The 22,941-nt window shown below is 47.5% G+C and overlaps 1 protein-coding gene across 1 annotated transcript in view; it reads left to right on the top strand.

Annotated features, from left to right (window-relative positions):
* The first annotated feature begins 8,812 nt into the window (after positions 1-8,812).
* LOC147029102 (uncharacterized) overlaps positions 8,813-22,941 on the top strand; it is a 67,540-nt gene continuing 53,411 nt past the window's right edge. Inside the window, exon 1 of the mRNA XM_085876197.1 lies at positions 8,813-8,944. The gene's annotated coding sequence lies outside the window, so the exon portion shown is untranslated. The remainder of the gene's footprint in view (positions 8,945-22,941) is intronic.

The following is a 22,941-nucleotide window of genomic DNA, read 5'->3' as shown; positions in this document are numbered from 1 at the left end:
ACCCAAACCGACGGCTCAACGCCTCGCAAATGTGGGAGCTGGTCAACATCCCCTCCGCGATCACGCTTAACACATCTGCGGCTGGTCCCCGCAACGTTGCCGCCAAATTCCCTGTACGTTCCCGCTCATTCCACCTGTTTAGTCGGGAAATACACTCAAATTGCGTCAGAAAAGCTTCAAGGCTCCCTGACCCGTCAAAATTTACCAGGGGGATCACTTTTCCGGTGGACCGCTTCTCAGTTTCTCCCTTGTCCGAATCCAGCCCAGGGATCAAACACCCTTGTGGCTGCGTATCCAATTTCGGAGCCCACTGTGGCTAAAGATGTTTTGTGGTGAGGGTCTCATGGGTCAATTTTGCCTCCTGTTCCAAACGTTGAATGGACCGATTCACCTCTTCCCGCAGGATCTTGTGGGCCCGCACAACCTCCTCCAAGGCTCCGTCGCGAGTTTGTAGCTGCTCCTCAACCAACCCGGACACTCTACTTACAAAAGACGGCTCTACCAGGCCTTTATCCAAGACTTCATCTTGGCTCATAATTTTTATCTTGTTCGTCCAAACGAGCCTCCAATCCTTTTACCTCCTCCACCAAATTCATCCCTTGCTTCCTCAGCTCTCCCCACTCTTCTACTTGCAGCTGCATACGAGCATCCACACAGGCACGATGACGTTCCAGGTTTTCATCCACTTTATCAACCCGAATGTTCGTTGCATCAATTTTATCTGCCAATTTTTTCCGTATATTTTCCCCCTTCAATGTAATTTCTACCTTTGTTTCCTCCAATCTATCCTCGAATTTACTTTGTATTTCTCCCAATTTAACATCCACACACTCCTGCATCTCAGTTTTCATTTTCTCCATCTTTTCCCCCAATTCATCCCTCATTAAATCAATCCGTGCACCCAACTGTTCCCCCATTACCCCCAATTGATCTGTCATTTCTGCCCCCTGTGCCGTCATGTCTGCCCTCTGTGTCACGAATTGATTTTCCATTTGTGCCGTCATTTCTGCCATTTTTGCCCCCTGTGCTGTAATTGCACTCATTAAACATTCCAACATTGTCCAGATCGTCATCGTGCCGGTTTCCGGCGCTGCCGGCTCCATTACGGGCAATGAAGCATGGTCCACGCTCGGAATGGGGGAGGTTCCAACCCTACCCCCGTCTCTCCCTTCTTCCCCCGACTCGCTGCCCGACACGTGGCCTTCCTCCTCAAACATCTGTACATCCGCCATGGTGCAGAAGTCCCGTTTGCCGCCAATTAAATTTAATTTGAAAAATCCCGCCAAAATTTTCCCGCGCTCGCGCGCTTTTCTGCAGTGATTTTGTATTCCAATTCGTGGCGAGATTTTAATCCTGGTATATTCTACCAATACCAAATATAATTTAGAGGGGTTCGAACATCCAACACCCTGACACCAATGTGACGTCCACGGGACTTGAACAGTCCCGCAAACGTAGAATGAGCCGAAACGATGGAGGCGGTTTATTTCTATAACCCAAAGATGGCGGTTCTAATCGCTCTACCGCAAACGGGACGAGGAAGGTGGCACGAGTCGCTTTTCACTGAGTTAATGATGTTTATTTCTCTAACCAGAAATAATAAGACTCGGCAAGAGGAGAGATCCGGGGCGATTCGACGGGATGGTGGTGTGGGTTCGGGCGTGGGGAAAACACAAACAATTCCAATGGATATACAAATCTCAAACCCTCTAAGGCGCCAGGTACACACACACACACACACACACACACACACACACACACACACACACACACACACACACACACACACACACACACACACACACACACACACAAAACGTAGCTGGTCCTGGTGGTCAGGCTGGCCCGTGGTGTGGACGCAACAGTCCCTGGATTGGCGTCGGACGAGCTGGCGTTGCGCTCGTCAGGGGCAGGAGACACCGTGGTGCTGTCGACCTCCTGGTCCTGGCCCAAGTCCGCTCACAGCCACCAGGGAACCAGTTCTGGTGCCAAGTTGCGAGCAGGAGAGGGAGGCAGGTCCGCCCGCCGTTCGACCCCGTACTCCGAGCCAGCAGAACCCCAGAGCCAACCAAGGTGAGGCACGAGGCACAGCAAGGCCTCGAGACACGATCAAATCCAGGATTGAATCAGCCCAACAAACAGCACGCTCCCAGCACAACAGCCTCCACCAGACCGGTTTTTCTGTCCCAATCTTCTTCCTCCTCGCCTTTTCCCCGAAAAGAGCCTTTTTATCCTCGTCACTTCCAATCGAGCCGTTTATTGGCCCTCCGCCGTCACCTTCCGCCAATCGTGATCACGGGGCGGAGCCATCCGCAGCACTGTCCTGTGACGTCACGGCAAGCCTCCAGGGAATACTAAAAGGGCTTACACAGACACACTTACCCTATCCCGTGTCCCTGCCTAATTACGTGACAATTATCATTTCCCCCTTGAAGAAATGGACATTTACTAGACAACTTATCACCAATGAATTGCTACTTATTACATCGAGATCCTGGTACACTCGAACAGCATGGCATACCTAATTAAACATCCTAATTACCCTTTGAATGCATACCCCCCCTCAAACGTAACAATACCATCACTTGTAATCAATGGAGTTAATTAATCACAAGGTGCTACAGCATGTTAACTAAGTTTCCGATATTTTCTCGTTATATTCAAAAATCTCATGAGTTTGGTCTCAGATCGGCATTACACCATCACACGTCTTATTTTGCTTTTATACTTGACATTTGTTGTTTCAAAATTAACAGATATTACTGATCTATAAAAGCAATTATGAGAAAATCCATTTTAATCAAAGTACACTTAGAATAATTTTCATCATTATCAGGTCTTGCAATATCATTGCGTTGGTTATCTATCTTGATTTCACATCGTTTCCAGAAAGCATGATCAAAGTCATCCTTTTGTCCTATCTATGAGAGGTACATGAAACTTGTGTGACCATAGTCTTGATAACGATCCTCTTCATGCGAGTAACATAAAAATTGATCACACATTTTACAATAACCATTTTTATACAGACAGTATAAGTTCAAGGAAAAGGTTTTGCAGGATCTTCACACCCTCCTTCTCATCTACTTCCCAGACCGGCATCTACTTCCTATGCATACCCTAGGTAGTTATTACAGTCTATTTCAGGTAACCTTTCACAAGTACTTTGAGAGTCGCCTTCATTGTCAGGATACTCTCGAATACTGGATCTCTCATTTTCTAGGTGTTCTTTGTGGAGTACCATCACCATACTTGTCATTTTCTTCAAACAGATTGCAACCAAGGGTTTTAACACAACCAATTACTGATACGATAGTAAGCACTATTACCAAGGTGACAAACAATGTAAGATTCTTGCCCCCCAAACTGACAATAAGAACAATTCCAGAGTTATTCATATCCTGTCAGAGTGTTTGCAATCCCGTTGGCTTTGCCTTCAATGTTTAATTCTCATAAAGTCAAGCTCCATTTCATCAATCTCTGATCTTTATCCGAACTTTTATTAAAACAAAGTTAACAGTTTGTGATCTGTGAAAACAATAGACTGCAAAAGTAATTAAACCCAAGTATATCTCATACTATTGCGAAGCGAGCACTATGGGTGATGTATACCATCCTTACCCTTCTGCCATCCCTTGTTGTAAAATACTTGTTTGTTGTAAATAACTCCAGTCATCCCAGATATCCTCACAGCAAATTCGTGTTTACCTTTCGGTGCTATTAATCTCCATCAATTGCTTCTACTTTTGCTCTTACTGTGGAACCGAAGTCTGTCCCACAATGAATGAGGAGGTGTTGTGGCTTGGCATCCATTCTAGCTCCATCACGATGAACACAATCCAGCTCAACGTCAACCATATTGAATTTCTCAGCAAAGAGATTATTTGCCAGAGCCAAGCAATCTTCACCTTTCTGCTGGGGGAGACCAATGACGCGGAGGTTGTTGTGACGAGAGTAGCGATCAATTTAATAAGGAGCTCATCATGATCAGCAATTATTATTTTCTCCGTCTTGTTCATCCACATCTGACTCTAGTGCGGCAATTTGTTCACCTTAAAAATTAATAGATTCGTTCACGTTGGTTTTCATCCTATCAATCCGATGATGTAAATCCATCTCTTTTGTTCTCCATTGTTGTTTTCAGCATCAGGAGAGCTGCTCGAGCGTGATTTCGTTCATTTTTTTAGAAATCCTGCAGGGGTACAGTTTATATTTCATTATTTATTATATTTATTTGTTTTTATTGATGAACTTGTGAAATTTGTTGTCTCGATGCCTCCCATCAGTAAAAAGTCTGAGATGTTGCTCCCTCGACCTCATACAAACGTATGGATTGTCGTTTAAGGATTCTAGCTCATTATAACATATACCATGAACACCATTTCTGTTGAATATTTGTTTTGGAGACAAAATGAAAAGCAGCTAAATCACATTTTTCAAGTGTAACCAACAAAATTGGGGTTTAGTCACCAATCACCTTATCAATCGGATTACATTGTGAACAGCAGGCAGTCGAGCATGGAAAATAAACCAGGACATGACACTTGTTCATATGTTACATTATTTGTTTGTATCAGTGCAGTTTTACAGCTTTCCAAGACAAAACTGAAACCAACTGAAATACCAAGTAACGGGAAACCCCGATGTTGCAGGTGGAGGGGAGGGTACCCGACTTCAAGTGCAAATTGTGCAAAAATGTCCAAGTAGATTTATGTCAGAAATTGATTTGTGAATTCTACAGATAACGTTACCTTAGAAACAACCCTCAGACCTTTTGGAAAATAAAAGTCAAACTCGAAGTGCACTCGGTGCAGCGCATGCACTACCTCCGCCACGTAATGCCTGACCCACGAGAACATATCGGGCCCAATACATTTTGCGTGTCGAGTATCGACTAAACACTGGTTTCAAATGTCATGTTTTTTTAATCGTTTTTGGCCCTATCTCTCAACCTGAAATGAAATGCAATTATTCCTTGCCCACTCACGAGTATCCTTGTTAACACCTGGGCAAATGAAATGTGCCAATATCAACTTCTGAGTGGATCTGATGCCAAGGTGCAACAAACAGTGGAGTGCATCGAAAATTCCATGACTGTTTTTTAGGCACAAAAAACAGGTGTTTTTTTTCCGGTGGTCGTGGCTTGTAGAGATGTCACACCAGATGTGTCCTCTAAAACAGGGTGTGGTACTTGCCGAAACGATAATGAAGATGAATCTCGCAGCTCAGGAAGCTCCACGTCATTCTCCTGATCAGCTGCTAACTGGTTGTAATCGATGGAGGAAGAAGTTTGAAGCACATCAATGTGTGACCGTTAGAGTGCATCAGCTACCACTTTATCAAGTCCTTTCACGTGCCTGATGTCTGTCGTGAACTGGAATATGTCGTCGAGATGACAAATCTCCCTCGGGGAGTGACGATCCGGCTTTGAGTGTAAGGCATACACCAAAGGATTGTGGTCGGTGTTGATGATGAAAGGTCTTCCGTCCAGTAAATGTCTGAAGTGCTTGACGCTGAGATACGTGGCTAATAACTCCTGACCAAAAGTTCTGTAGTGAGTCTCTGACAGCTGCAGTCGCTTTGAGAAGAATGAGAGTGGCTGCCATTCTCCGTCGGCCAACTGTTGCGGTTCGCCGCCTCCACCCGGTCGGTCATGAGGCGTAACAGAGCATCTGGCTTGGAATTTGACAAGGACAGTTTCAGCCAATTTAATTTCCACCTTTTCAAGGACTGAAAGCTCTCGGTAACCAAGAGTGATAGTGTCGTTCTTCCTCTTCTTATCGCTGAGCACGCCGGTAAAGGGTTGTAGTGTGTCATTGCAGTTGGGAATGAAATGGTGGTAAAAGTATACCAGGTCTCGAAAATCTCCCGAATTGCAGAGCGATGTCGGTGTTGAGAAATCCCGGATGCTCTTCACTTTATCTGGAAGAGGACGTACTCCCTGCTCATTCACTTAATGGCCCAGAAAAGCGAGTGGAGATACTCCCAACTGACACTTGGCTGGGTTGATCACCACACCACACTTAGCCAACCGGTCGAATAACTGTCTCAGGTGTGTTTTGTGCTCGTCGTGTAGAGCTGGCCACTAAGAGGCTAAGATAGACGTAAATGAAGGGCAATCCTCAGGTGACGTCGTCGATGAAACGTTGAAACATTTGAGCTGCGTTACGTCGACCGAATGACCTACAAACAAATTCAAAAATTCCAAGTAGTATGGTTATAGCTGTCTTACAGATGTCGTCAGGCTCGACATGTATCTGATGGTACGCTCTAATCATATCTACTTCAGAGAAAACTCAAGCACCTTGCAGAGAAGAAAAGTCTTGGAGGTGTGGCACAGGATAGCGATCAGGCACAGTGGCCTTGTTGTGTGCCTGATAATCTCTACAAGGCTGCCAGTCTCCTGGTGTCTTCTTTGGGACCATGTGTAAGGGGGAGGGCTAGTTACTGCGAGATGGGTGGATAATACCGAGCTGAAGCATATGGTCGAACTCTGCCCTGGCAATTGATTGACAATCAGAGGCAAGGTGGCGAGGTCTCGCTATTGCAGGTGGGCCTCAAGTCTCTATGTGATGTGTGATGGAGTGTTTGACTGCCATATCACTGTACACTGGTCGAGTTATGCTGGGTTATTCATGGAGGAGGCTACTAAATCGTGAGGTGTTGGTATACTTCACATACATGGGACTGATGGTGGATGCTTGCGAACCTATCCCTCTCACAGTAAGGTTGGTCATGATGTCAATAAGCCGACGATGTTTGACGTCCACCAACAGACCAAACTTAATGAGAAAATCAGCTCAGACGATGGGTGTGGGCAGCTCAGCAACAATAAATACCCAGCGAAAAACTTGACGCAGTCCCAAATCAAGCGTCAAAGATTTCTCTACGGAGGTGGCAATAGGTGAGTGGTTAACTGCTTCCAGTTGTGGTGCTGTCTTGTTTTCTGTTATGCGTGGTAAAATGCTCACTTCAGCCCCAGTATCAACTCTCTCTCTCTCTCTCTCTCTCTCTGTCTCTCTATCGAGTAGAGCCTGTGGCTGATGGTTGCATCATTGGTTGGGACGCGGCTTTGCCGCTGATGCAGTGTCCCCCTTACCAGTACACTGGTACTCATTTTGCTGACCTCGGAAGGATAACAGGCTGAGTCAACCTCCTGGTCTATATTAATTCAGCAGCCAACGGGGCTTGAACTCAGGACCCTAGGATCCCAAGCAGCCACCTTCACCACTAAGCCAACACCAGGCTTAGTACCAACTAGGACGACTATTGCTCCGTCTCCTGCCACGCTGTTTGCTTTGGGACCACTCTCGAAAAAAAAAAAAAACCGCGCTCTTCCTGCAGGTGACAAGTGAGTGCCTGGATTTGTGCCATGAGCTGGTTGACAGTCGACTGCAAATCCTGGATGACCGAATGGTCAGATGTTGCACCGAGGGGCTGGTATGTAGCGGCAGCAATGGAAGGTGTGGGTGCTGCCACGTCAACAATTTTGTCAGCGATCTCAGCGAGTTGTTCGATGGTCACAGCTTCGCTGGTGGAGGCCAGGATGAGTTGAGCTGAGCTTGTCATATCTGTCCGTCCTTGGCGGGTTGGTAAGAAAATGTCTGGGTCTGGAAGGCGATGCGACGGGGGAAGGTGATGCGGCCTCTGAAGACATGCCGTCCACAGGACCGTGTTCCCCGGGTTCAGACATGATGATTGGTAATCCAAGACACGGACTCGTTCAAAAACCACCGTTTCACGATTACGTCAGGGTCGACAATGCAGAAATTAGTGTGTGTTTGCATGCTAATTTCCACTCACATGTGATCATACGGTGGTTAGGTGAACGCCGACAGTCTGCGAGTCTATATTATGCTCAGCAACGCAGCGTCAGGGGTAATGGTGAAAACAGCTGAGATGAATCTGATGTCCCTCGTAAAACAAGTCTATACCAAGACCGATGAAGCAGCAATGTTCCTCTGCTCGACGAGAGTGATTCCCCGAATAAGCTTCAGGAACTCGCTGATCGTAGCGAGGGCGAACGTAGTGCACGAAGGAGGAAGAGCGGAGCCAAACGGAGTCAAAATACTCGAGCAACACCCATACTCGTCGGAGCTCACCGTGCAGAGCAAGTCTGATTTCGTGCGATTCTTATTCTTCTTTGGAATTCATTTTCTGCCCTCGTTTTGAAAAGCACTCCGGGGTTGAGTGTCGCCAGGACGAATAAATTAAAAAAATTAAATAATTCTCGTATCAAGATCCGGACTCGGCTCTTCACCAAAATCGAATTATTTCTTCCTTGTCACATACCCAACGTGTCCACCAAGTTTCATCCAAATCCGTCCACAACTTTTTTTGATATCGTGCACAGAGACACAGACAGACAGACAGACAGACAGACAGACAGACAGACAAACAATCACAAAGACAGAAAGGGGTGAAAACATAACCTCCTTCACCTAATTTTGAGGAGGTAATAAAATCCTCCGACCTCCTGGACTGACACCAACGAGGTTCCCAAACATGTTTTATCGATGTAACGCTCCAAGGGGACAGGAGTTTTTGAAATCCCAGTTTTATGAGGGATACACACGGAGTCTTGTCCAGCATGTCAGAGAGATGGGGATCAAAGTGTCGGATCTGTCTGAAATCATATGTTGAACCAGATCCATCCCGACTCCGTAAAGCCGTGCTTAGATTCCTCACATAGAGCGGAAAACCGTTATTAAATTGTCGGGAAACCTATTATGGCTCTTTGGATGTGATGTGCGAGTAATCTGGTGGCATATGTAGAGCCTCACTGCTCTGACAACGCCATCAAATGCAAAGAAGAAGAAGAAAACATTGTGCGTTAACAGGAAGGACTTGATAACGAGGAAACACTTCCGGGTGATCTTCTTGTAAACATTGTCCTGTGATTACCTCGTGGTCGTCGTGGTCGGGGACCAACTGATCTGAAGAGGTATTTTTAGATTCTTTATTTAATCCTGAGAAATATGTGTAAAACGTCAATTTAAATATAAAATGATTTATTTTCGTTGACGATCGGGAATGAATACAAGTTAAAGCAGTTTTTAATGTGAAATCGGTAAAACCGAGAAACGAACAAAGAACCGGAGAAAATAAATAAGTGAAGAAGATGTAGAGAAATCCAAACACATTGTGTGAGGTTGAGAGTTACATCGCATTGTTCATCATTTCATTGTTATTTTGGTTGTTTACCTCACGTTTACATGTTATCTATAGATAGAACTCTCCGTTCGTTATTTAATGGACGTCGAGGTTTTTCGTTGTTGATTTAATGAGGTTTTTGATGGAAACCTTCTTCCTCATCCCAAAAATTATAACGAAATGATCATGTGAGACTAAAATGTTACATTCCTGGTTAGTATTCCACTAACATTCCATCCTTGGTTAAACTAGCGGCAATGTGACATTGGGGGGGAGTTCCCTCCTCGGCCCACCTCCGGTACGTAACGTGCTTCGGCAGTCTTGGTCATGTATGCATGGAAACATAAATAAATATATGTGCATGTATATATACATATATGTTGGGACCACACTCTGTGCAGAACATTGGTGCTGCCTAAGCAGTCTCGAGTCAGGCAGATAAGTGAAATATTTGGGGGAATTGTGCCTTTGATGATACAAGCATGAACTTTGGCACACTGTTAGACCATGCCCTAAGGAAGATATTTATCTCTCGAGCCATCACAGAATTGTCCTGTGGCCTACCTGTGAGTACCTACCAATAGTGGTCCGAGGAGGGACAAACCACAAACCGGCGACAGGGTGTTGGGTGCCCAAGGCTCATCGATGCGCGAGGGCAACGAAGGCTATCCCATCAGGTCCAAACCGATAGAAGGTCTGCTGTGGCACAAGTCACAGAAGATTTTAATGGTGGTCACGGGAGGAATGTGTCACAATCCACAGTGCATCTCACCCTGCTGCATATGGGGCTGCGTAGCCTCAGACCGGTCAGACTGCCCATGATGACCCCCTGTCCACCGTCGAAAGCGCCTATAATGGGCACGCGAGCGTTGGAACTGGACGATGGAGCAGTGGAAGAAGGTCGCCTGGTCCGATGAGTCCCTTTTTCTTTGAGATCACGTGGATGGCCGTGTACGTGTGCGCCGTTTTCCTGGGGAAGTGATGGCACCAGGATGCACTGTGGGAAGACAACAAGCCAGTGGAGGGAGTGTGATGCTCTGGGAAACCCTGGGTCCGACCTTTCATGTGGACGTCAATTTGACACGTGTCACCTACCTAAACGTCGTTGCAGACCAGGTACACCCTTTCATTGCAATGTTATTCCCTGATGGCAGTGGTCCCTTTCAGCAGGATAAAGCGTCCTGCCACACTGCACACATTGTTCGGGAATGGTTTGAGGAACATGATGAAGTGTTCACGGTGTTAGCCTGGCCTCTGAATTCTCCAGATCTCATTCCGATTGAGCATCTGTGGGATATGCTGGACCGACAGTGCGATCCACGGCGGCTCCACCTCACAACTTACAGGACTTGAAGGATCTGCTGCTCATGTTATGGTGCCAGATATCACAGGACACCTTCAGGGGTCTTGTAAAGTCCATGCCTTGGCGGGTCGGTGCTGTTTTGGTGGCACACGGAGGACCAACCACATATTAGACAGGTGGTCATGTTTTGGCTCATCAGTGTGTATATATATATATATATATATATATATATATATATATATATATATATATATATATATATTGTTACGGATCTGGAAACCATTTGCATTCAAACATACAGATGTCCCAAGTCAGTTATTCCATTAAGTACATGTGAGACAGGTCCCTTCCTTTTGTCTAGTGTGAGAATCAAAGGTGTGCGTTGCGATGTCCTTTAAGGTAATTTATTACATCTAACGACCATCCAACAGACCATCTGACAAACCATCCAACGAACCCTCCAACGATCATTCAACAACCAACCACGGTACCTTCTTGCGCTTGCAACCCTTGCCTCGCTGGCCACAGCATACGGGGCAAAAATGTCCAGTCCGCCGTTCCTTTGCGCTTCTACAAACGTTCCTTTTCCACGTTGGATCTTCCCCTTGATGAGTCCACAAGCATGCGGGGGGGGGGGGGGGGCGGTCTTCCCGGTTTGGCCACGGTCCCGTCCAAAAAAGGTGGACCCAATGAAGACCCTGTTCAATCGGGGTGGACGGTGACGTCTGTTTCACCGAGCCACTGCCCCGTTCAGGGAGGTCCATAAAAATACGACGCAATCCTCAGAGTGTAAGTTTTTTTGGAGGAGTTGAGTTGGTTGGTATGCGTTATGAAGTTTGAGCTGGAGTCTGGGGCATTCGAGTGGAGTTCTACATTTGGCTGACATTCGTTGGAGTTTTCCTGGGTCCCGTCCGCGACCCTGATCTCTGCCCTGGGACTCCGACTGCTCCGCTCGGGTTCCTCCACGGGCACGAGCCCCACGCGTGTGACTGTGGGCCGAGCCGCACGACCATTAGCAGGTTCCGCACCACGGAGCACCCCCTCCCTTCAACGTGCAGGTACCCAAGCGAACTGCGACCCCCAGCTCTTCTCTCCTTATCTGGCTGTGGGGGTCTTTTAATAAATCATCTGAGTGTGTGGGCTCGTCTTGTAAGTAGAAACGGTATGTGTTTTTGAACATTGTAAATTCTTGTTTGTATATTCCACGAGAAGTCTTTCTCTGTATCGTCTTTATTGTAAATAAATTACTGTAGAAATGTTCCCAGTTCATTTCCGTCCTTTCTTTCATTGGTCCAGCATGGTTCGGATCTGAGTTTAGGCAGGTTTTTATACCCGATAATCTGTTCATCCTAGCCGGCACGGCTTTGGCAGTTCCGCTCGACTGCACCCGAACCGGAGTTGGTAGTCGGTAGTTGGAACTCTACCGCAGTCGGTAGAGTGACCCGGTTCGAGCAACACGTGCTGAGGGCGTGGTTCCCCGGTAGTGGAAATTGCGTAGTTAATTAGGTAAATTGGTTCTAGACAAAAAGACCCTACGCTATGCGCTTGGGATATTGGCGTCCACGGTCGGTTAAGTGACCCGCCGCCTCACGGAGTTGTCCGTGAGCGACGGCCTACAATTCCGAAGAGTGTGGTGGGAGACGACGTAACCTCCCCCACCTTGTGGTCGTTCTCGCCACCAGACCTCCGGCCCGCAACATATATATTGTTACGGTTGTGGAAATTCACAGAACACCATTCAGGTTCCCCGCAGATAAGTTATGTCGATAAGTGTGTGTCCAGATAGATTTCCCGACCGATGTCTAACGGGAATTATTCATGTGCCGGGCTGTGAACTTTGAGGTAGTATTATTCTTTTATATCTTTATTTTAAACAACATCTCCTCATATCACCACCTTAACCATCAATCGCCATCATCGCCTCACCAACACCTCAACAAACAAACATCATCTCCTCACCACCTTAACCAACAACCGCCAACATCTCATCACCTTCTCAACAACCGCCATCATCTCCTCACCAACATCTCAACAACCACGACATCCCAACCACAGCACCAACCACACTGCAACAACAACATCTCAACAACTCCCGCCCGGACCAAAACAAGAGCCAAGCCGAGCTCTGTTGGAATTTTCCCTCAGGAGGACGAAAAGAAATAATGTCCGTGATTGGACCAAAAGAGCCGCCGAACTCCCCTGGAATGTTCCTCCGCGCGCCGAGAAGAGAGGGGCGAATGCTCCGGGGTGATAAAAGGAGCGCGTTGGAGCGCCGAGGACCAGTCGAGTTGAGGAGAGGAGTCGCAGGCAGTTGAGTTGAGGAGAGGAGGTGCCATTGGAGTCGGGAGCTGGTGGAGTCCAGTCGAGAGCGGGCGGACACACCGATGGTCATTGAACCAGGGGCCAGCGAGTCACCACGAGGGTGGCAGGTAACCTGCACGGTCTCGCGGAGCTCCTTCAGTCTCCACAGCTCCGCGGAACATAAAGGCCTACGGGCCCTGTTCTCCCTCTCTTTTTCTTTTCTGGGTTTTTTTTTTTTTGCATGGAAGTCTGTGGAGCCTTTTCCGCTAAGTAGAATTGTGGTTAAGTGCATGAACAGAATAATAAATAGAACGGCTGTAGGGTCTTTTTGCTCGTGTCTTTGTCCCCACCCCCCACCCCCACCCCCATTGCTTCATTGATTGCATATGTGCATTTATAAATAAATGTCATTGTTTGAATATACACCTGCTCGTTGCGTCCCTTCCTCCATTGAGTTGCCGTAATTGCGTTTGGAATAATAGCTGGCTTTTAATAGCCGATAAGATAATCGAGTCCGACGGGGCTTGGCGATAATAAACCGCTCGGCAATCGCAAACGGCGCGAGCTGCGTAAAGCGGCTCGTGTCCGTATGGGTCCCGTCGAGGTGTAAATCCCCGGCATTTCTGTCTGCACGAATACTTAGGTAAATCAACAATTCGGCAATCAACCCTGTCGTGTGTGGACAGAAGAGTTGGCTGATTTACGGTGTGGTTAAAAACACACACACGAAGCTGGATTTCGGCGTTGATCCAAAAGCTGCGACTTGGATTGCCACGGTCGGTGGGCGCGTACGGCCGCAAATTAGCTAAAAGCGGTTTACACACGCTGGCGCGGTGAGAACCACAACAATATATATATATATATATATATATATATATACATATATATATATATATTTACAGTATATGTTGTTGTTCGTCTTCTGGCTGCTCCCGTTAGGGGTCACCACAACGGATTATCCGTTATGATCCGCATTCTGATTTGGCATAGGTTTTACGAAGGATGCCCTTCCTGACGCAACCCTGGTCGCCTCTTACGACACAGGGATAAGGATTGGGTTTCGCCATGATTCTGGGCTGCCCGACACCCTCTCATAGTGCGGTCCAGTGCAGCGATCCTCCAACCCAAGCCTCCAAGTAGCCGGATTACACGCGCACGCCACTACGCCCAGTGTATATGTATGTATATATATATATATATATATATATATATATATTATATATTTTATATATATATATATATATATTGTTGTGGAAATGGCCCTTAGTGTGTTATTGAATATAGGATTAGGCCAGATCCCCCATTAAATGCATGTTTAGCCAGGTTGTTCGGTAAGGTCAAACAAAAAAAGGAGTTTGTTTCCAGTTTCCTACCGACCCATTGCTTTTATATGCGACCCTACGATTTTTGTTGACAATTTGGACTCGGGCGTGTTTGACTCGGGCGCCGCCATTTTGAATCCCACGTGTTACGTCAGTGAGAGTTTCAAAATGGCGGCGCCTGAGTCAAACGCGCACGAGGACTGCTTTGTGGATCGGTCTTTTCACGGTTAGTTTCACCTATGGTGGTGATGGTGACGGTGGTGATTTGGTGGTGAGTGGTGGTGGTAGTGGTGGTGCAATAGGCTTGCAAAAATACACTAGACTTGCTGTTAAACTTTTTTATATATATATATATATATATATATATATATATATATATATATATATATATATATATATATATATTAATAAACAATGCATATTTTCAGCATGGCATTGTTAAATATGTAGAGAAATTTAAGATAGAATAAAGTGCATTTTAGCAAGTCGAGTATACCACCACCACCACCCCCCATCACCACCACACTACCACCACACTACCATTACCACAACACCACTACCACCACCACCACATTACCACCACACCACTACTACCACCACCATCACCCCACTACCACTACCACCAAGGAAAATAAACATTTTTAATCGAGTTATATGAATGTATTCATGGCAAAAAAAATTGTCATAAAAAAAAAATTCCCTACCTACCCAATTTTTTTTGGCCATGCAATAGGAAACAAATGTTTTTTTGGGGCCTAATTGGATGTTACATGTGTGTCGGGAGGTGTCGGAGGCTGTTCATTGTTCGTATGGTGGTGGTGTACCGAGAGGTTCTTCTTCCTTCCCCTCTCCGGACGAGGCCCTGCCCAGTCAGCTGAGAGGGTGTGGCCGAGAACAACATGTGCCGGGAAGGCGGTGGTGAAACTGAGAGCGCCGAGGTCGGGCGATCGGCTGTAAAAATAAATGGCTGCTTTGTCGAGTCTGCCTTCTGCTGGATGAGAAACGACTGTGAGAGTCTGCCTTCTGCCGGGAAGGCAGGGGTGAAACTGCCTGAGCTTCAAGGCGAGTGAGCGCTGAAAAGGCGGTGGTGAAACTGAGAGTACGCGGAGGTCGTGCGATCGGCTGTAGAAGGGACGGCTGTGTCTGTTTTTGCGATCGGTTTTCGTGAGGAGCGAGCCGAAAGAAAGACGGGGAACTGCATGAGGGTTTCTGCGATCGGCTCTCGTGAAAAGGCCCCGAAAGGCAGCAGAAGGAACTGGCTGCTGTGAGAGTCTGGGATCGGCTTGTGTGCGTTGGCGATTGACTTAATGAGGAGGTGATCGACATGTCTTGTAATCTCATCGATCCACGTGCGGAGGCCAACACCCCGATTTGGCCTAACCTGGTGAACAGGCCAGGCCTGGACTTGTATGCTGGACCTTGTGAAAAGCCAGCTGGAGCGTACCATAGATCTTTCGTCTTGGGCTGTCGACCTCGCGGGGTCTGGACGCGCCGAGGAGGGCGTGCGCAAGCGGTGCCGGGAGAAGAAAGAGTACGAGCACCATTTTGCCACGCGGCGTGTTCGAGCCGGGTGCTCAAATCCGTGACATCGGCTGGTCACGAGCCGCATTCGTGCTTTTGACACTTTTCCTCTCATCAATGAAGCATCACCAAGTACTCTGTGTTTTGTCTGCATGCTGTCCGTGTCTTGTCTGCATGTTGTCTAAGGCTTATCTTGCTGGGGTTCCCTTCGAAACCCGTAATCAGTAGCTCCCGAGTTAAGAACAGATTATAGATTAATTGTAACATTTTCGTGAATGCTTTGCTTGTGTTGTGTTCCCCGATGTGTCCCCAATAAATCTGGCTGAGTTATACGAGATCTGCCGCCTTGAATTATTCGTGCCATGCTGAGAAACAATTCGCTCAATTGGTATATAAAACCAAAATGGTTACAGACTGGCAGAATTAGCTCGGTCTCTGACAAAACCAGTCTGTAACCGGGGTCTATTCCCCCAGCTGGCAAGGCACAGGTGTATTTTGGTATCATGACCTGAGGCTCGTAACCCGAGAATTGTGCCGAATCAGCCGGTGTTATAACCCCGGAGACGGCGGTGCTGTTAAGTGATGTCCGAATCCTTAACACTGGGGTGAAGAGTCTGGTGCGAATCCCACCACCGCTGAATCCTTAACAATATATATCTACATATATATATATATATATATATATATATATATATATATATATATATATATATATTTATGTGTATATGAATATATATATATGTATGTATATGAATATATGTATATGTGTATGTATTGTTACGGCTTTGGGTACCGAGTGTATTATAAGGGGGTAAATCCCCATTTGTCCTCGGAAGAGCCAGACCTGGGGCCACCACTCACAGTTAACTTTGTGGTACGGTGGGTTGCTTTACAACCATGAACGCCAATCAGTTAACCACGAGTTCCAGTATCCACCATCTAATTTTTCCGTTTAACTTGAGGTCATGTGGCTTCCTGAACGGGGAGAGCATCCTCAGCAAAGCACCAAACTTATCTTGATTGGATCTTAATTTGGGAGGCCGAGTGTTTACCGCTGGTGCGTGCCGACTATGACAGGTCAATTAGTTTGGCAATTACCTCCCAGTCTATCTAGGTTCGGACAATGCTGGATCAATGGAAGGAAAGGACAAGCACGGACAGGTTGAAACGTCAACAAGGAATGTATTAATAAGAAAAGAAAATAATAAACAAAAGAACTTTTTTATTTCTTTGTGGTGAAAATAAGTAAATTTAAATAAATCAAAATAATCTTGAGCAAATAAAGAATTAATCACGCATTGATAGAAAAACAGACAAAGATCAGATGCTTATCACTATACCATACTTAACAATTAACCAGGAGACAAGGGTACCCAGCAGATCATTCAGGGGGGAAGAGAAATCCAGTCCGCTTACCAAGTAGAAGTCGTCGTTCGTCAAATAAAACGTCCTGAAATGTGTGAGGCTGTGAGCGTGCCTTGTCCATTGCCAGCGCTCTGCCTTGCCGTGCACCCACTTGCAGACAGGCTTGAATGCCAATTGACATCACGTCATCACCCCGAGGAACAAGGGACACCAAGAATCAGGTACGCCAACAGCAGGTCTCGAGCAGAACCAGCATTAATGGTCCCAGCGTCACCAACCGTCAGGAGCCACCAGGAGCCACAACCAACGGACAGCTGTTTGAGGCTGTGAGGTGCTGTGAGGCACTGAGGCCCTATGAGAATCTGTAAGGCGCTGAGGTGCTGTGAGAATTTGTAAGGCGCTGTGAGGCTGTCACCAGCAATCACAGTGACAAGGCTGCAAGGCCATCACCAACTGTCACAAACTCAACTGTTACCAGCTCACCAACCGTCTGACTGGAATTGACTAGAGCTGAAAATAGCCGTCACCCAGCTGTCACCAACTGTCACAAACCTGTCGCCTCGTCCTTTTTATAGGCAGCCAGTTTGGGCGGAGTCTCAAGCAGACTTCAGCCAACTCCACCTTGCCTATTGGCGTATCGTTGCACGTGACAAACCGCAAATCTCGCCAATGAAAGAAAGCAGCCATTTGCCAGAACAACCGAGTGAAAATGTGAAGCGCTCACAAAACGTCAATGGGCAATTATCACCTCAATGTTCAGCCCAATACGAAAAAGAGCCAGTTAGCGTCTATAGAGCTGCTGAACGGCGTGTCAAACGTCGATGGAAAAATGTGGGTGTCATCGTCGGTGAAAGAGGTGGGTGTCGAACGACGATGGAAAATGGGTTGGTGAGGTAATGATCCGCAGCCGTATTTGACCGTCAGAATAACTGCTCAGGAAAAGCCCACGGTGTGCTTTATCAAATGTCCTGTAAGTCCAAGGTGTAAATAAATCGTCCACCTCCAAGCCAATATGTCCTGATGGAAAGGGGGTAGACGAGCCTCTGTTGGGCTAATGGCTATCTCACGTGCATGAATGTGTCTGTCGTAAAGAGCAAAAGGCCATCCCATAAGAAAGGGAATCTATTCTATCCCCTTCTCAACGCATCAAAATGTTTGCATGCATTAGTCGGATCTGATTCTGAAATCCATAACAAAATAAGTGGATATAATGTATATATTGTTACGAATTCGATTGCACACAACATACAGGTTCCTTTAGTCAGCTATGTCGAGAAGTGCTTGTTCCTAGATAGCTCACCTTCCATTGTTTAAATGTTGAGAAATCGATTAGATGCGCTGCGGATGGATTTAATAGTTAGGGAGCGAACAATGGAGACGTCCCTCCCCCTCTTCTGCGAAGAGGAAGAAGAGCCCTGCCGTCCCGTGATTCATGATGTCAACAACTCCCTCCCACCCGTGGTTGAGCGGGGGATGGACCACGAGGGCATGAGTCACGCCGGGCACGGGGGAAGGGACGGAGAAGGATAAAGAGGAGATCCTTTCTTTTTTTCGTGTTCGGAGTAGGGGAGTGGTCGTTCAGCAGGCTGTCGGGCACTGCTTGGCTTGGGTTAGGGTTGAGGCTTTCGGAAGCTTTTTGCTTCTGCAGAGGAGTTGTTCAGCAGAGCTTCGGGTCCTGCTTGGCTCGGTACGCTTTTTGGAGAGCTGCTTTGTTTTGGAAGAAAGTTGAGCCGGTTGCTCGGCTCGAGCTGCGAATGGTGGCTTCTTATTCTTCTTGGTTCGTGGAGCTCTTAGTTCTTCCTTTGGTTCTTGGCTTAGTGCGACTCATCGACCTCTTCTTGGAGGTGGTTCCTCAGGGAAGCGACGCATCGACGGGAAGGATCGGTGCCTCGTCTCACCAGCACGTGTTGAGAAGCGCGGGAGGATCCGCAGGACCTCGGGAAGGATCGCGGCTCACGGCGATTGGATCCAGCTCGCTCTCGCTGGAGCCTGGGTCCGAACAACTTGAAGACCACACGAGGTGGAGAGGTTCGAGATAGGTCCTGGGTTTCAGCTCACCTGTCCTCCGAGCTGGAGCTCGTTATTAAAAGCCTCAGCCACCATTTCTTGAGGTGTGTGTGTGTGCGTACGTGTATCCGTGGGCCCGTCAAATAAGTAGGAAATTGTTAAGTGCTTTTTGTGCTGTAAATCTTTGCATTGCATTTCGTATAGTCGGAACAGTTCTGCTCTTACGTGCTTCCCTAGTTCCCCATTATTATTAATAAATACCCCAATTGTTAAATATTTTCAGCTCGTCGCATGGATTCTTACATTGACTGAGCATTTCGTGTGTTGGGAGTTAGAAAGCCGTTGGTTTGCCGAAAAAGGGGGACATTTGGACCGACGGTTCCTGGCGATTAAGCCGCTCGGAATCGTGCACGGGACAGACTTGCCTCGGCGGTTTGTTCCGTACGAGTTCCGTCGAGGGTGGAATACCCCGGTAGTTGGATCACGTGGGTATTTAGGTACATTGAAGATTGGCAATCGACCCTACCCCACGTGGTCTGCCCATTGGCGTATTTAGGTTCTTGTACAAGAACCCGTCGACTCAGACTTATCCGGGCGGCGATCTATATTCCGGGTGATCGGTCGGGCCGACTCGACTTGCGGCTGCCTTCAGAGCGGTCGGTTGGCGGCTGACCCCCGGCCAGTAACAACTGGTTGTCAGGAGTGCGATTCGGCCCCCTCCGCCTCCGTAGCAAATTTCACGGAGTCGGATCAGGGGTATACGGAGCAAACCCCCCCCCCCCACCCCCGTGTCCCCAAATTAAGAGCGTTATAAATTTTATTCCCAGCACGTAAAATGTTCAGCCAAGGCGAGCAGGGGCAGGAGGGATTAGGAATGGATTTGGAAATGTTAGAATCCATGGTCCAGGACACCATCGCCATACGGGTTGGACCCGTACCAGAAGGTTGGGAAATACGGCGATGCAACAATGTACCTGGTTCTCCATTTTATTATTATAACCGCACCACGAATAGTAGTCAGTGGGAGCGGCCTGTGCAGGAACTTTTCCAGCAAACAAACTCGAAGACGCAAGATGGTGGCGCGGCCGCACCTCAGCGCGGCACGAGGTGTGAGCGGGCCGCTATTACGAGCGCGATGAGCCGCACGGCACGGCGGGGGAAGCGCCCCTGCCCACCGGTTCAAACCACAGGGGCATGGCAGGCGAGGCAGGGCGATGGCAGTACATTGCAAACTGAATTGGCCGAGGCACAGGAACGAATTTGGGGGTTGGAAAAGGACTTAGCCAATGCAGACTGGGTTCATAAGGATTATGTGCACACGGAAACACAACGATTGGCCGATGCCCAGGAACAAGTTCAGGAGCTGAAAGAGGATCGCCTGGAATACCTAAATAAATACAGGAGGGAAATGGATGAAATGAGGAAGAAAGAATGTGAAAGAGGTGTGGAGATGAAAAACAAATTAGAAAGGAAAACTTCTGAGATACTGAAACACCAAAACAAAGAGATAGGATTACAAAATGAACTGAGGACGTTGAAAGAAAGAACGACAGCAGAGAATGAAACGTTAAGGAACCACACTGTACAGATCAAACAGTTAGAAGCCAAAGCAAGGTTGGAGTGTGTGGAGATGAGGACGGAATTAGAAAAGAAAGCTTCTTAGATACTGAAACACCAAAACAAAGAGATAGGATTACAAAATGAACTGAGGACGTTGAAAGAAAGAACGACAGCAGAGAACGAAATGTTAAGGAACCACATTGTACAGATCAAACAGTAAGAAGCCAAAGCAAGGTTGGAGTGTGCGGAGATGAGAAAGGAATTAGAAAAGAAAGCTTCTGAGTTACAGAAACACCAAAACAAAGAGACGGAATTACAAAACGAGTTGAGGATGGTGAGAGAAGAAAGAACGAAAACTGAGAATGAAACGTTAAGGAACCACACTGTACAGATCAAACAGCTGGAAGCGAAGGCCAGATTGCAGAATGAGATGCAGGAAAGAGTAATGGAAGAAGAACGAATGAGACAGGAGAAAGAAATCAGTCAATTGAAGGAAATAACGAGATTGCAGAATGAGGAACAAGAGAGACAGTGGAATAGAAAACAAAAAGAGTATGACTGAAACTGAACGACAGAAGGAAAAAATAGGTTGGAGTAAGAGGAGAAAGTGAAGGAGCAAGGAATGAAGCAGGAAGGAGAAATCAGTCGATTGAAGGAAACAACGAGATTGGAGAAGGAAGAACGAGAGGAACAGTGGAATAGAAAACAAAAAGAACATGAATTTGAGGTTGACCAATTGAAAGAAAAGGCGAGGCGGGAGTGGGAGGAGATAGAGAACGAACAACGAACGAAACGGGAAAAAGAACTAAGCCAATTGAAAAACGATGAGATTGGAGAAGGAAGAACGAGAGGAACAGTGGGAAAGGAAACAAAAACAATATGAGTTTGAAATTAATCAACTCGAGGAGAGAGCAAAATTGGAGTCCACAGAGATGGAAGAATTCCGGAAAGAAAACGAACAGTTAATGGGGCTCAGAGAGGAAGAACGACTCGGATGGGAAGGAAAATGGAGCCAGAAAGAAACAGAAACTAATAGACATGCAGAGACAACAGAAATAAAATATACAGAGACACGGGAGATAGAGGGTGAATTGGACGGGGTTAAAGACGGACACACACACACAGAGGTAGCGAGGCTTAATGGGGGCGAGCTGGCGGACTGTCTCGTGACCCGGTGCGAGCAGCTGAATAGCCTCCTTCGGGAACGGAGGGAGACGCTATTCTCCCTTGAAGCGAATCACGACCAGGTGAGTTCGGTCGTGCAGAGCGAGTTAGAGAGGGCGAGTGCTGTTGACGGGTGCACGAGGAGCTTGGGTGGGTATGGAGGCCCCGGGAACCCTTGTGGTGGCACGATTCCCCAGTGTGATTGGCCCGGTGTGTGTGGTGAAAGGTGTGAGTGCAGCGGGCATGTTGAAACGCGCACCGTGTGTGGAAGAGACCCCGTGTGTGAGTGGTGTGGTCACGAGTGTGCCAGGGTGCGTGCTTCCCAGCACTCTGTGTGTGAATGAAGCACCGCGTGTCAGAGAGACCGTGTGTGTGAGTGAAATGGTCTGTGTGGATGAAGCACTGTGTGTGAGTGAAACACCGCGTGTGAGTGTCTCCGTGTGTGTGAGTAGTATGGTGTGTGTGAAGGAGATGATCCATGTGAATGAAGCACGGTGTGTGAGAGGGACAGCGTGTGTGAGGTCGCTGTATGCGAGGGAGATGACAGTCGGCATGCGGGAGAACGCAACCGCATCCCCGTGTCCGAGTGCCATGGTGGAGTGTGTGAGCGTCGTAGCACGCAGAAGTGTGTGCGTTGAATGGCGACGACGATGGGACCAGATGAAGGACAAGGGCCGAGTAGCGGCCGCAGCTATTTTGAGCACCGTGCCGGGTTTGCACAGCAGCGAGCGCGGGGTCCGTGCTATGTTACGTACAAGGCTGCCACGTGCGTGGCTGTGCAGGTGAAACCCGGTCCGGAAACGCCAGCGGTGGATGTTAGCTGATCCCGCGGACGGACAGAAGCTAGGCTGGATTCGGAATTTTGACCGGATGAGTTCTCCACGCGAGCGTGTTTGTAAAGCTCCAACGAGCAGAGCACATGTGTTCGCGTGGGGAACCCCTCGAAATGGGGGCTTGCTTTGAAATGCGCAGAGTGACGTCATGGCTGCACGTGTGTTTGGAATCCGGCAGAAGGGAATTCCTGCCGGATGGTACCGTCCAAGAGGGACGAGGTGCGCGCGTGGTTGAACGCACGTAGACAATGGCGTCGGTGTGAGGAAGCGAGTTGAAGGCGTGTTGTTGTTATAAGGGGTGTAAAAATCCTAACTATTAAAATAACGCACAGCGCACATACATATAATTCCCATGAGACAAGGGAAAAGGGAGCTATCTATCCAGAATTACTTATCGATATAAATGAGCGAT

This window comes from Eptatretus burgeri, chromosome 4 (assembly GCF_056783735.1).
Source record: "Eptatretus burgeri isolate ZD-2024b chromosome 4, Ebu_testis_v1, whole genome shotgun sequence".
Taxonomy (NCBI): Eukaryota; Metazoa; Chordata; class Myxini; order Myxiniformes; family Myxinidae; genus Eptatretus; species Eptatretus burgeri.
The sequence above is the reverse complement of the archived record's forward strand: the minus strand, read 5'-3'. Positions and strand labels throughout refer to the sequence as shown.